Source organism: Gouania willdenowi, chromosome 11 (assembly GCF_900634775.1).
Source record: "Gouania willdenowi chromosome 11, fGouWil2.1, whole genome shotgun sequence".
Classification (NCBI taxonomy): Eukaryota; Metazoa; Chordata; class Actinopteri; order Blenniiformes; family Gobiesocidae; genus Gouania; species Gouania willdenowi.
This window is the reverse complement of record NC_041054.1, coordinates 19,423,115-19,438,007: the sequence shown is the minus strand read 5'-3', so window position 1 is coordinate 19,438,007 and position 14,893 is coordinate 19,423,115. Positions and strand designations below refer to the sequence as shown.

Below are 14,893 nucleotides of genomic sequence, written 5' to 3'. Positions count from 1 at the left end.
GCGGAGAGCTTTTTTAAAATAAGCTAACAAACTTTCTCCAGGCAATATGAACTTCTACTATGTTTGAAGAGAGCCACTTCCTTTCCAATTTTTGCGATGCCTGTTTTAAAAGACGCAATTCAGAATTATACGATGGAGTGAACTTTTTATGACATATCGTCTTCTTTTTAAGCGGAGCAACAGCGTGTGCTGTGTGCAGTGACAACATTTCAATATTGACAAGTTGATCTATTTTCTCTGTGGTAAGACATTGATAGCTACTCTCTATTGAGATATCATATGGATCAGAGGTAAGCAGTGATGGAATTAAATCTTTAAGGCAGGCAGTGATCAACTATAGTGTACTTTTCTCAGAGTTTGAGCAAGCTGATATTCTGAATTCAAATGACAACAAAAAAAATTATCTGAAACAATAGGGTTTTGAGGATATACAGTATTGTCAGGTGATTAATATCTAAACCACATGTTAGAACAAGGTCCAGGGCATGATTAAGATAATGAGTTGGTTTGTTTCCATTTTTGTTTAAAGCCGATTGAATATATTAGTGAGGTAAATTATTTATTTAGGCTGTTGTTTTCATCATCAACGGAGTCACCCACTATGATAGCTTTATTAGTGCTAAGCACCAGATCAGTGACAAAGTTGGAGAATTCAGAGAGAAATTCTGAATATAGACCAGGAGGATGGTAAACTATAACCAGTAAGATGAGTTTTTATTTTTTATTTTTGGAATTACAAATTCCAAGAAAGAGCCATTCAAATGAATTGTGGTTGAGTTTGGTTTTTGGGGTGACTGATAAGCTTGAGTGAAAAACTGCTGCCACTGCCCCTCAACGACCACTCTCACAGGGAATATGGTGATGATCATAAGATAACAACAAAATCTTCCTTTTTGAGCCAGGTCTCAGTGAGGCATAATAAACCTAATTGATGGTCAGTTACAAGATCATTCACCAAGAATGATTTAGATGAAAGATGAAATTTAGATTAAAGATTAAATTGGGGCTTTCGCCTCAATTTATTGGCATATATGTTTTGTTTTTTTACACATATACAAATTTGCTCTCTGCATTTAACCCATCCCTGAGGAGCAGTTGGCAGCCACGTTGTGGTGCCCAGGGAGCAGTTTGGGGTTAAGGGACTTGCTCAACATCCCACAGTGATGGCCCAGATGAGATTCAAACCAGCGACCCTCCGATTACAAGCCCAGCATCCCTAACCACTAGAGTTGTGAATCTCAGACTGTAAGTTTGATTTTAGCCTTTGTGCTCCATGTAAATTAGGATGGACACCATCCTTTTTGCTCTTCCTTTTTTTTGGGTCAATGATGAGAAATAGTGATCTTTTTTTTTTAACTAATCCAGAATCAATATATTGATCCGGATCTCCTCCAAAATGTTATAAAATCTTCTATGGCATAATATAATCCTGCCAACAGACAATTATTAAATAAAGGGCGGTGAAAACATGACCTCTTTGGCGAAGGTAGTTAAATCCATATATTTTTATTAAAACTATGTATAACAAGCTGTGTATCTTCATCCACAATGTTTCTGTGCTTTGTCAATTGATTCTTTGACCATTGTCTCTTCAATGTACGGTGAGAAATTGTCTCTTCCCCTAAGACAAACCTGGAGAAGATGAAGGAAGTTCATGCTTTTCTAATAGAGAACATGCAAATTCCAATACATTCAGTGTTTGTAAACAGATTGATAAAGATTGGTCCTTAACTGTGTTTCTTCACCACTAAAAACCCTGACGCCACATTTTAAACATTATATACCTTTTCCAGGGAGCCTTTTTTGCCCATTTGACTCTTTATTGTGTCCTAACCCTGACTTTCACTCTCCCTAACACATTCACAGTTTCTGATGCATGTTTTATTTCAGACTTTTATCTCGCTTCTTTCTTTTGTCCCAGTTGGAGAATCGCTGCATGGGTTTGCAGTATATACAGTAAGCTGGCATAGCAATAAAGAAAAACCTTGCAGTTTCACAGAATGTGCAAACTGCTCACAAAAACCGCATTAATAATTAGCTAAACCAGTTCTACTAAATCTGTAATGAGGCAACCAACCTGCAATCTTTACCACTTTTTTAGATAAACCTTTTATTGCACTCTCGCTATTTTAAAATTATATATTTAATGGCAACACAAAGTTCTTAAAACTCAGGTGCATTTTTTCCATCAGAGACTAGTAAAACTGTCTGAATGTAATAAGACTACAATTTATTTATATTGCACCAAATATCATAAAAAGGGAATTAGAAAGGAAAGGTTAAAGGTGCCAGCGATGATCCCTATCACCTCTTTTAACACAATTAAAGACCTTATGTGGGCCTCACACATCAGTAAAGCGAAGGTATTTCTTCCGCAAAATTGGAATTTACTCACAAATAAAGGGTTGAAGGTTGAAATTGCCGCTCACATGATTGTTTTGACCCCATCACAAACTTTGGGATTGTTGACAAATGGTCATGTGACTTGAACTTTGGAAAAGTTTCCCACATTGCTTTGTGGAATTTGGAATCCAGTAGAAGAATTCCAAGATGGCACAGAAAAGGGAAAGTTTATTGACAGAGTTGGAAAGGATAGGCTTATTCTGTGCTGACACAGAGGAAGTATAAAATATAATTATTTAATGGTTTCACCACAACTTCTATCAAAGTTATGCAAAATTTACGATACGACGAGGTTAAACTATGATATCTAAGTGTTTTTACTTCATTCTTACCGTGATTCGTTGGGATTCTTCACAAGGCAGACAATAAAAACAGTTTAGCTTGGCACTATTTTTATTCTGGCTTATTGTGTTCCCCGTGATATGATGTCTTTTCGCGAGACATTACATTTTGACCTTACACGGATGTTTCTGTGGAAAGCCACAAAATCAACATCTGTCTTGGTTTTGGCTCAACTTTCAAATCGCTGGAATCACCAGAAATGTCACTTTGGCAGTGTTTTTGATGGCACACATTGGCATCAATAGTGGATAAGAACAACTTTTGGATGAAATATACAATTTAAAAAATGTTAGGGGGAGTTGCCAGTAGCTATTAGTATCACGATATACAATTACAGACTTCAATGTAGGTGACCATCTATCCATCTTTTACACACATGGCTCCACCTGAAAGCATTTGCCTTATGACCATTTGGTTTTTTGTCCACATACAGTATATTAAAGGAACACAGGTCTGTGTCCAAGCTCCATGCACAAACGTAGCTCACAAACATCCAAACTTCTTTGTTCATGTGTACAAATACACATCATAAACTTCCCCTGCCTAAAAACCAACTGTGCTCTCTTTGATAAGAGCTAATTAGCCTCCCACGTATCAATTAAACATAACAGGAGCTCATTGTATATCCATCTTTCCTTTGACAGCAATATGCAGATACAAAACAACTATTAAAATGCTGACATCTTTCCAACACGGCTCATCCAAGGTTTAAAAAGGCCCAATCCAATCTGAGCTATTCAAATATTAATGCACCAATAATTATAAGGCATGTATTTATCCGTAGAGTGGGAATGGAGGCTATAAAGCACTGAAGGAGCTTTAGGCTGAGTACAATGTCCTTTGTTGTACATAATGTGCTAACGCTGGCAAGAACGCTACAAAAGATGATGAAAGCTACAATTCAGAGACATCTTAACTCAGGATTTGGGATTCACTCCAGAACAATTGAGAGCAAAAATTCTATAGTAACGTCCTCACTTAAAGCTGATATCCGGAGTTTCTGAGAAAATTATGTTTATGTATCACTCTTTTGAAATACCTAACTAGTATTTTACTATGGTCTACTGCCGGATGTCATTTATATACGTCAATGTATATAAGTCCCGACTTCGTCCTATAGATCCCTATACAAATTGCAAATTGAGCTGCAATCGCCCAGCCAATAGTCTTCAACGTCCTGTAGCGGAGACTGTCAATCAAAGTGAATGTGTGTGCATAAACTATGCATGAATACAAGGCCACGCGTCACAATGGCACACAGGTATCACTCTGAGCAGCATAGTATCATGGAGGCGCTCCGAAACCCCAAAGCTTCTACTAAAAAACAAAAGAAAAGCCCGGGTACAAAGCTTACGGACAAACGTCTTCGTGACCGCAACAGAATTATCTCGGAGCTGCTTTTCAAAGGTGGAGGGAGTTGTGGCTTTTAAAAGAATTACAAACGGACCAGGATTTGATGACATTTCTTATGGACAGGTAATAAACATGCTTTAATCAAACTACCATAAGTGTTTTATTAGTGAAAAACAATACTACACGTGTGTTGGTGTGTTAAACATTGTTGTTATGTTCCACAATGCACGTGCACTAAAGTAGAGGTGTGGCTTCTGGTAAATTGGCAGAGGCAGGGAGAGGAAGTGGAGCTGTTCAGGGCGGGACATCGAGAAGTTTGCTTTTGAATTTTCTCTCTCCTCTTTCTCTATCCTCTGGATATCAGCTTTGAACTCTCAGGCTTAATTTTCCTACATCTCAATTGTTTCACTCTGTCCTGTTTTCTGTCTGTCTGTCAGTGCCCAATCCTTTCACATGTCGAATCCTTTTGGATCCTTTCAACGCATGTGTGAAGCTAGTCTACATCTTGTCGGCCTATTTTACAGTTGTTCATGTACTATTTAAAAGGTTGAAACCCTGCTATTTAAAAATAATTGGACATGTGTGTTTTGAGGGAAATCTGATTTATTTTGGTTTTTATTTTATTTTCTGTTTGGCTTTTGATTGTCAATGTTGCGTATTGTGTTTTGATCCGTTTTTTTAATATATCGTCTTACGGTGGTTTTAATTAACAATTAAAAACACCACCGAACAGGCACATGTTTACATGTGTACTATTAAAATATTGAACAAACATCGTATGGTCGGTTTACATTCAGATATCACATCCCAGGAGCTCTGTCGTAAAGGATACGAGTGAAGGAAGTGACGTAGTCTACGCCATTGTTTTTCTGTCTCATGTACCCCCCTGAGGCCTCTCTTCAGATTAGGGGAACCCCTTCGTCACTCCAATGTAGTAACCTTTCTTGTTCTATTTACATGTTGTTAACATGTTGGCCTCTGAAATCTCCTCCAGCTTGAAAATGTCAACCTGTACGTTTAACACACACTAAATATCAGTTTTCTGCATTACAATCATTGTATAGCAGAGAATATATTTACCTCAATTTTTAGTTATGTGCATAACACATTAGTAACAATTTAGTAGGATATTAAGGCCACAATATTGTTTATTCCATTAATGCTGTTTATTGTCAACATGTGGAAAAGATGTTGGATGAGCATGTACAGTGTCTAAAATAGGCTTAAAAATGACTCAGCATGTTGGAAATAGATTCATCAATGTTTCCAAGTACCCCCTGCAATGTGTTCAAGTACCCCTAGGGGTACACGTACCCCTGGTTGGGAACCACTGGTCTACGTCCATGCGTTGAAAGGATCCGAAAGGATCAGGCTCATGAAAGGATCGGGGACTGACACTGTCTCTCTTGCAAAGCAGACAATGTTGATTCATCTGAAGTCGCTTTTTCACAAAGCATCATGTACGGCTCTGAATCGGTGAAAAAAAAAAAACCCACCTTAGATTTCCATCGCTTATTTGCTGTGTGTTTACCAACCTGGGCTCCCACGCTCAGCTTCTTTTCTCCTTTTATTCCATTTCACTCCCAACATAAACAAGTGTGTGTGTGTGTGTGTGTGTGTGTGTGTGTGCGTGTGTGCACGTTCAAAAGACCCCAAAGCGAATTCTAACATCCCATCAAAAGTAAATCTTTATCGTTTGTCTGGTCTGATCTGACATGGCTGAAATGGGCTCTTTGTCACATCTCTCCTTTTCTTTTTCTCCAATAATCTGTTTTACCTTCAAGCGACGACTGTGTTTTATAGGCCTTCCTCTTTGTCCCTCTCCATCCAAGACCAACATGAGACGAGCGACACGCAGCCTGCTGCACTTCTTTCTGTCTTCAGGGTGTTAAGAACAAAGGAGCAAAGGGTAGCGGAAAAAGATTAAAGAGACGTGGGGAAAAAAGCAGGTCAAAAGGGTGCGTGGTGAGACGATGAATGAATGAATGAGCAGCTGGATAAAAGAAGGCCTGTTTAGAGAAAATACATGAATATGGTAATACTCACAGGACACGTTTAGTACAGGTGAATTCTGTAGTTGCATAATGTAACGTAACGTAACATAATGTAACATAACGTAATATTTCGGAGGGTTCACCTCAGCACCCATGACTTGTACACGTTGGAAAGTGTATTTAAAGTCCCCGTAAAGCATGCGTTGGCTCGACGTCTCCGACTGTGTGCTCACTGCAGACTTTAAAGTATACAGACATTTGCTTGGTGTGAAAATGATTCACGATGGTGTTCAATAAGTGGCTGATGCAGAAGTCTTTCTGGAAACTGATGGATGTACCACATAGTGACTATATCTTAGATATCTGACCATGCGCTTAAGCAAATACTCATTCATTTACCAGCTCCAACTGCTAGGTAGATCAATCTGTCTTCCTTCTTCCTGTAAATATGGTTTAAGTCCCATTGGTGGTCATTAACTTGTTAATAAACTGGAGCCCCTAAAACTTAACAACATAAGGGAAAAACTGAAATATTTTGGGCCCCTGAGCCCTTTTTAAAAGATTCACATAGAAATCATCACCAGCGATTGAATTAAAGGATCCTCTTTGGAATTATTGCTGCAATATATAAAATACAAATAGGCTAAACGAAGCCTGCATTCTTCTCAAATTTATATACACATTGGGCTCATCATAGCACCTAATCTAGTAGAAGTTACTTGATATAATAATTGAGTAAAATGGATGGGAAAATCCATCATAATGAATAGTAGTTATTACAGTGTTTTTATTGATGTGTGACTGAATGCTTTGCTCCTTTAGTCGTTGTAATCTGTCATTATCCATATGAAGAAAAAAGATTTGTATAAAGAAAATCCTTAACTCTGACTAATTCTATATTAGTCCCAATATTACTTTTTCACGTCTGATACAATATCGATATTACTGCCTTGGGAATCGGCCGACACAGATATCTATCCAGTACAATATCAGCATGAATACTACTTTTTTTTTTTTTTCTTTTTCTTACATATTTTGTAGTGTAGAATATTAGAAAATGCTTGATTAATGGACAGAGATTAATTGTCAGCAACAGAAGGTATGAGGAAAAACTGACTTATTTATTATTAGCAATGGGTTCAATACATTTTAACCTGTACCTTAAACACAATAGTATTTTACAAATGAATCAAAACAAATTAAGAACCTGAAAAAACCCACTAATGGCACTAATTTAGTTTTGAGGATATCTAATAAAATGAAAGCAATATTTAGCATTCCACGACCTCATATTGTGTAAAGTCTTCACCTTTTACGACCCCATGATGTCTGTTAACAGTCCTCGTGAACTTCTCCCTGACCGGTGAAATCAATGAGCTTTAGCCATTTAACCTGAGACAGTAAATAACAGTCGTCCCATGTGAGGCTGAGACTATATACAAGACTGGGTTATTTGCTCCACGAGCTGAAAAACAAAAACAACAAGTTCTGATGAACTATGGCCGGGCCCGCCGAACATCTCTGATCCGAATATCACGTACCACCTTACCAAGAATTCAGTGAAATGACTCGGCTCCACCGAGTAAACAAATTAAATTGTGCGATGTAAAATCATAATCTACATTGAATTGCCTTTGAAATGATATATCACACGACTATGTTCCGATAAATTTAGAAATTACCGGAAAAGGTCTCCGAGAGGCTCTTGACGTCCAGTCATAGAATGTCCATGTCAAATTATCAATCAATCAATCAATCAATCTTTTATTTGTATAGCGCCAAATCATAACCAATGGTATCTCAAGACACTTTACAGTAGAGCAGTCTTAAGGACGGACACACATATGCATATATACGTATATACACATACATATGTATCCCACACCCAACATTACAGCTTGATTCAACAAGCATTAATGGAGGAGTAGTCATTTTAAAACAGGGACCCCGGGGGCCCCCTGGCGCCCTCGTGGCGCTTACGGAGTAATGGGTCCCATTTATATATTGGCATGTGCCAATGATTCGGTACCACCAACCGTCATCCTATTTGACTCGCAAATAAATGAGAAATCCGCTTTCGTTTGTTTTCTTTTGTGGTCCCTTGGGGCCACCCTGGGTCCCAAATTGAAAATCGGGCTCTAAGTGTCAATACGTACTCATCCTTAGATTATACCTCCCAAATTTTTGCCCGAGCCATTCACGAATAACAGAGGAGTAGCTATTTAAACTAGTGTACACAACAAGAAGAAGAAAAAGAACAAAGTGAGTCTCGTTTTGAGTCCGGTAGCCTGGCCTAAAAATGCTCACATAGACAAATGCTTTGGGAGAGTAAAGTCCACCCATCTGTGCTCGACTGATATCACCACATCCTCCTCAACAACGTGTCTCCATGAGAATAAGAAGCTGTGTTTCCCTGGCAACACCTCTGCAGATATCTCTACCTTCCTCTTGTCTGCATTCCCCCTTCATGATAATGCAATGACAGCGGCAGCAGCAGTGTTAATAGTTGCACTAGACGAGCAGAACGGATGACGTCCTGCTGAGCAAGAAAAACAATGAATGAGACAGGCTTAAAATGTTTCAATCAAATTTAGAATATGAAAGCGAGGACGAGGAATTGTCCCGATACTCTGCAAAGATTGAAGGATTCAGCATGGTGATTGTAGTTAGCGATCGCAACTCCCAAGATTTTACAGTAACTGCTTAGCAATTTTACAGCTGACGCACATTTCCCACTGCATTTTTTCAGAACAAAAACAAAAAGGTTGTGCACAGTGTGTTTGCTCATGAGGTGGACTCATGATAAACACTCCTGAAAACGGCTTTTCTTATTTATTTTGAGCAACACAGCTTATGAAAAGTTACTAGACATCATTATAAAGCAATTAGCCTATTAGTGATGTCTGCATTAGCACTGATTTTCTTAACTGAGCTGAGAAGTTTTCTATAGAGTTATAATAGGCCTTGTAGCGTTTGCTATTACCGTCCCTTAGCTGCTCTGCTTGTTATTACTGAAGACTGACACTGTTTTCAGGTTGTGGATTATATATAATTTCTAATTACATTTTATTACATTTTCAATCAGTCCCTCCTTACCCTCTTAACAAAACAACAATGCACAAAACAAACTGGCAGGTCTGGTTAATTATAGGCACATATTTGCTGGTCCAAATGACTTCATTTCAATTGTGAGATCAGGTTGTAACAATCGCTTACACTAACGTGTAAAAGGATAAGAGGTTTGATTTTAATGATATAATTTGATCAGATGGAGGTGGGTAATTGATGTGATTTTGATCAGGTTAGCTTTTAATATCATTGTTTTTATTTTCATGTAGCCTGGCGAGTTTGATGCAGATACTGAATGTCATGTAGATTTGTCTTTCCCCTAAAAGTGTTTATTATCATTATTATTATTATTATTATTACTTCCACAAAAAAGGCAATGTTTACAATGGCATTTATTTATTTGTTTGCCTGTTGTCAAGACAACATCTGGATCTGGATCTATATAGGCTATTGATTCCGGATCAGTTTAAAAAAAAAAAAAAAAAAAATTCTCATCATTAGCAAAATCTCTAAAATTCATATCGCGGTTCATATTTGACACCGATCTTTAGGAAATTCGACTGAGGTATGTCGGGATCCAATCCGGATTGTGCATTTCATTGTTGATTTTTTTTTTTAACAAATGGGAGTATTCATACATTTTTACCTACTGTATTATTATTAATGGGGATATAATTTCTATAATAATAATAATAATAATAATAATAACTGCCAATATTTGGCTCTTGGTGGAGTTTTGCACTTTTTGAGTGCACTTGTTTCTTTATAAATGTGCTAGAACTGGTACTTTTTTGTTTGGAATTGAAAAAAAAAACAAAACAATTTCTGGTTGGATTCTAAATGGTTTTGGGTAACTCACAGTTTCAGGCTGGCTAGCATATTTGAGCTAACATGCTGGTTTTGTCCTTTACGCTGCCAATTCCCAGACAAAATCAATCAATCAATCAATCAATCAATCTTTACATGATATATAATAATAAATGTAATATGTACCATGACTGACATCATATATTTCTCTAATAAATCAAGGAAGTTCTGCGTGTGTGTGTGTGCGTGTTTCTGTTCGACCTGAAACTTTTTTGACTGCTTGCACATAGGTTGAGTGTGTGCATGCATTATTCTGGACTTATTTGGTGTCGCAAAACATTATTTTAATTTCATTTAGCTCAGACGGAACATTTACGTTTATCCAGAAATGAAACCTATTCTGCTTTTGACCTCAGTGTGAGGTGTGAACACATTCATCATGCACATGTTCCATTGAATTAAAGCAGGGAAATCGCACACGCTATTTTACTTTGTACCCACAAATAAACCCCTTTATAACACTACAGAGTGCAGAGTATGTACAGTACACCTCTTTGTACATCCAACCTTCAAACACATACTCATTTGACCATAATTGACCACTCTACTTAAGCTCCTCCCACAATATGAATACATACTTCTGATGTGCACTGTACCAGTAATATAAAATGACCATGAACAAGTGAAATAAGTAGATAGGATGGTGGTGGGCGAGCACACATTTTCTATCCTCCTATAGTTTAAAAAAAAAACTCATACAGTATAAGTTCATTTGAAGATTTGTCCCACTTTTTTATTCTTGTTCTTCTTCTGATGTACTTCCTGTTTCCATAACCATGTTTACAATAAATAAATAAAAAAGAGGCTAAAGGAAATTCCGTACAGCAAGTTCAGTTAGTTTAAGTTAATAGATGTAGAATGGGTTTTGTCACATTTCTATTTTCCTTTTTTCCATTTTGTACGTCCTCATGTGCAGTGCAGTGTCGAATGAATCACGTAAAAATGAATTCGTAGCAAACAGAACGATTTTTGTTGGCGTTGAAGCCGTTGGACTTTATTTCCCTAGTTATAGGATGCTATATGCTAATGTTTTTCTCCCTGTGTCTCTCTCTGTCAGGCAGTGGGCGCTGATGCTGTAACCACTGTGAGAGGCTGACAAGTCCTGGTTGATGCTGTGAAGTGTTCCAGTGGGATAAACACAAGCGAAGGTAAGAATGCTAAACAACAAGTGGAAAATATGCTGGCATGTGGACAGAGCTTATGTAGGAAAGTCAAGTGGAGAGAAGTTAAATGAAGGATTTAGAAACAAGTGCATTGCGATGAGAGGAAAACTATGCAGATTTGTTACATTTTGGTGTTGTCCGGGTGCTAAATAACCAGTCGGTGTAAGGCTGAAGCGTGTTGATTGATGAGTTAATAGGGATTATACTTGGCTTTGTGCCTGTGCTGAAAATGTCCACAGAATAAACAGGAGGGATCTTTCACGAGGAGCTGGGAAGAGTTTGTGTGGTTTGGCTCTGCCTTTTGGCTCCCAGTCTGAACTGGGTTAGCTCTTCGGGTCCATGTGGGAGCAGAGTGGTGCCTTTTATAAGCCTCGAGGACCCCGTTAGTTTGGTTTCTCTTGCCAGACTACAGATGAGAGCTATGTGTGTTGCGTAAGAGAAGCACTTTGTTCCACTTTAGCCTGAAAACAGAGTGAGTGTGTGTTCATGTGATAGAAACTGTAACCAGTGAACACACACTTCCCAATTCACAGAAATCTCAAGGTACAATGTAGACAATGAGCCATGATCTCCTGGTATTGTGTAGCACCTGAGGGCAGAGCGTGAGTGAGATGTGCTGTGACGGGATGAGGCCAAAGGAGGCGGCGGAGTGCTGCGGCGCCAATGGAACGGAGAACTGAGGCGGACATGAGGGTACGGACGGTACGGATGTCAGAAAACAGTTTGTAATTTGAAACTGTTTGGACACAAATGAGGAAATTACACATATAGAGATCTGTTTACTGGCAACTTATCATTAACCGAGACAGGAAGAAAAAAAAATCCAGGACTGTAAATAGATGGCAGAAAAAAAAAAAAAAAACAGAAGAGAAAGCAGCAAGAGCAGAAGTTCTCATCAGTCTGTAAAAACACAGCAACCCGTGACATTGTGGGACTGTTACCTACTCAGAGCTGAGCTTTACCTGTGGGAGATACTGGTGGTAATGGTTTTGAAGAGCTGAGAGGACGAGGATCAGGAAAAGAGACTGAGAACAATCATCAAAGCTGTCACAAAGAAAGAGGGTAAGCGGGAGTAGGACTGGGCGATATGGACCAAAATTCATATCTCGATATTTTTACTCAAAATGGCGATAGACGATACAAATCTTGATATTTTACCTCAATAAAGTCTTACCAGAAAGACAATCCGGGGTTAAATTTGGTGATGCAAAATGGATTAACAAATAGCTGCACAATTTGTGCCTCTTTTTCTCCAAATTTGAAAGTACTGAAAGTGTTTTTCCTTGTCAATAATTTGCATGTCCTTTACTAAAATGGCGTACTTTCCTTCCTCGTCTCATGAGGCCTTTAATGGACACACATTCCGCCGCCTCTTAAATAATCTCTTTTACAAAGCAAGCAACAGTGCAAAAAGGATTGTGGGAACTGTAGGATTTTAAGGAAATTCCATAGGAAACATCTATGCGGCATTCCGCTTCAAGTCCGCTATATGTATGTGAGGTCGGAGGAGCGCGGACAGTCCGTGAGGAGTCCATTGTGCGCGGAGTTTGCCCGAGTATGTTTGAGCCTAAATGGACAGCACGTGTGAGTGGGTTCTGCAGTGTAGCTTGTTTAGGGTTTAGTCTGGATTCATCAATCCACCTAACTAAGCTTTTCATGCTTTTCTGAGAAGAAGCAAAATCTGCGCTTCCTATAACAAGGTATTTTGATATAAAATAAGCGGTAGAATAAAAATTCATCATTGTAGGCGATATTGTAATTTTATATATCACCAAAATAGAAATCGCAATGTATTTTGAATCTCGATATATTACCCAGGCCTAGTAAGCAGACACGGGCAAGAGAGGCTGGCAGTTGGTTTCCGAAATAATAATAATGGCTTGGATTTATATGGCGCTTTTTTCGAAGAGACTCAAAGCAAGCACCGAAACCACTATTTATAAGCTACAATGTAGCCACAGCTGCCCTGGGGCATACTGACAAATGCGTGGCTGCCATTTTGTGCCTACGGCCCCTCTGACCACCACCAACATTCATGCACAATTCATACTCACTCATATGAGGCAATGTGGGTAAAGTGCCTTGCCCAAGGACACAATGTCAATGACTCGGATAGAGCGGGATTCGAACCGCCAGCCCTTCGATTATTGGATGACCCACTCTACCACTGATCCACCGTTGCCCAAAATCCCTATTGAGTGCTATCTGCAAGGTTGGGGTCAATTGCAATTGTAATCGCGTAATTGATAATTAATTACAATTATGGCGCAATTATAATTTTATTTTTAAAAATCTGTTGCTGTTGTAGTCGTAATTAAATTGTAATTGAGTTTAGATAATTGACTTTGTAATAAAAAAAATGTCAATTATAATTTAAAGCAAAATTGGGGAACCATGTTAATGTTCTATGTACAGTTCTACACATATGTAGTTAACAATTATTAAAATGAGTTGATATCAAGCTTTATTTTACATTTTACCATTTCAAATAATGTAAATCTAGGGCTATACTGACACAAAAAAGGCTCAGATACCCACACCAATAATATTAAAACCTATGTTTTCATTGATTATGAAGCCTGACAAGGAAACCAATTGACAGGAAAGAATTTAGATGATAGATATTGATTTTTAGTGTATTTTACATCAGATTTAGAACCTGTTTTCATAACAGATGCTAACAGAAAGCTAACACAAGGGGAAGGTTCACTTTCATGAGGTTATTTATTTCAGGCTCAGTAATTGTGATTTATTGTAATTGAACGTTAGTAATTAAGAACAAATTTATCAGGATAAAAATTATAATTGTAATTGCAACTGAAAAATGTAATTGACCCCAACCCTGGCTATCTGTGCTATCATTTTTCATTCTTTTACCAAACCTCTTGTGCGATGCCCACTTCAGCATCACATTACTAGTGTGAGCGACTGGCCCTGTGTGTGAGCAGGCTGGAGGCTATTTCTCCTTCTCTCCATCTTTAGCAGGCGATATTACCAGGCCAACGGTATCCTGGCAACCGTGATCCCAGCTCTGCTCAGGATGGACCGCATGCTGTTCCAGCCTCAGTGGAAAGGCGTGGTAATGCCTGTGCGTTTCAGTTATGTATGAGATACGCCACCGCACACTAGATCTCACGTTTCAGATGCGTTTCATTTCTTTTGTCCGGGATCTTGCCTTTGTGATCACCTTGTCGGTCTGAGGGTGAGAATCGTCTATTCATGTATTCACAGTGTGGGTTCAGCATGTGTCTTTGAGCAGATGGTTTTTAAAAGTCAAGGGGAGGAAAAGGGCACGTTGCACGTTCGGTTTGCTCCTCGTGGTTACAGCAGTGACTCAGCATCCGGTTCAGTCTCCCAGCTGTGGATAGGCACGCATTAGAGCAGAGGGAGTCTTCATGTGCAACTTTGAGGAAAGCGTGAGCAGCAGCGACATCTCTTCTCCTTTCTGCTCCTCAGTCCTGCATTGCATCAGCCCTTTCCTGCTAGGTAACAGCGGAAAAAACAAAGCATGGCGTTCTGCAGGAAGGTGGCATCTCATAAACATGCTAATGCTGGCTATAAATTATTCGTGCAGTGGGGGAAACTGAAAGTCCTCTGCTGTGTGCTGACGTATCACGAAAGCATTGTCGTTAGGGGAAAGGATAGCATGACTGAACAGCTGCTCACCTTCTGCTCTCTTCTTTTGTGTGTGTGTGTGTGTGT

General features: G+C 38.7%; 1 protein-coding gene across 4 annotated transcripts in view; it reads left to right on the top strand.

Annotated features, from left to right (window-relative positions):
• Positions 1 to 14,893, top strand: part of fam49al (family with sequence similarity 49 member A, like) — a 65,584-nt gene that overhangs the window by 11,995 nt on the left and 38,696 nt on the right. Inside the window, exon 2 of one of the 4 annotated variants that reach the window (XM_028461063.1) lies at positions 11,086 to 11,176. The gene's annotated coding sequence lies outside the window, so the exon portion shown is untranslated. Of the gene's footprint in view, positions 1 to 11,085; positions 11,177 to 12,093; positions 12,254 to 14,282; positions 14,394 to 14,893 lie in introns of those variants that run through there. The other 3 variants (XM_028461061.1, XM_028461065.1, XM_028461064.1) reach the window with 3 other exon arrangements.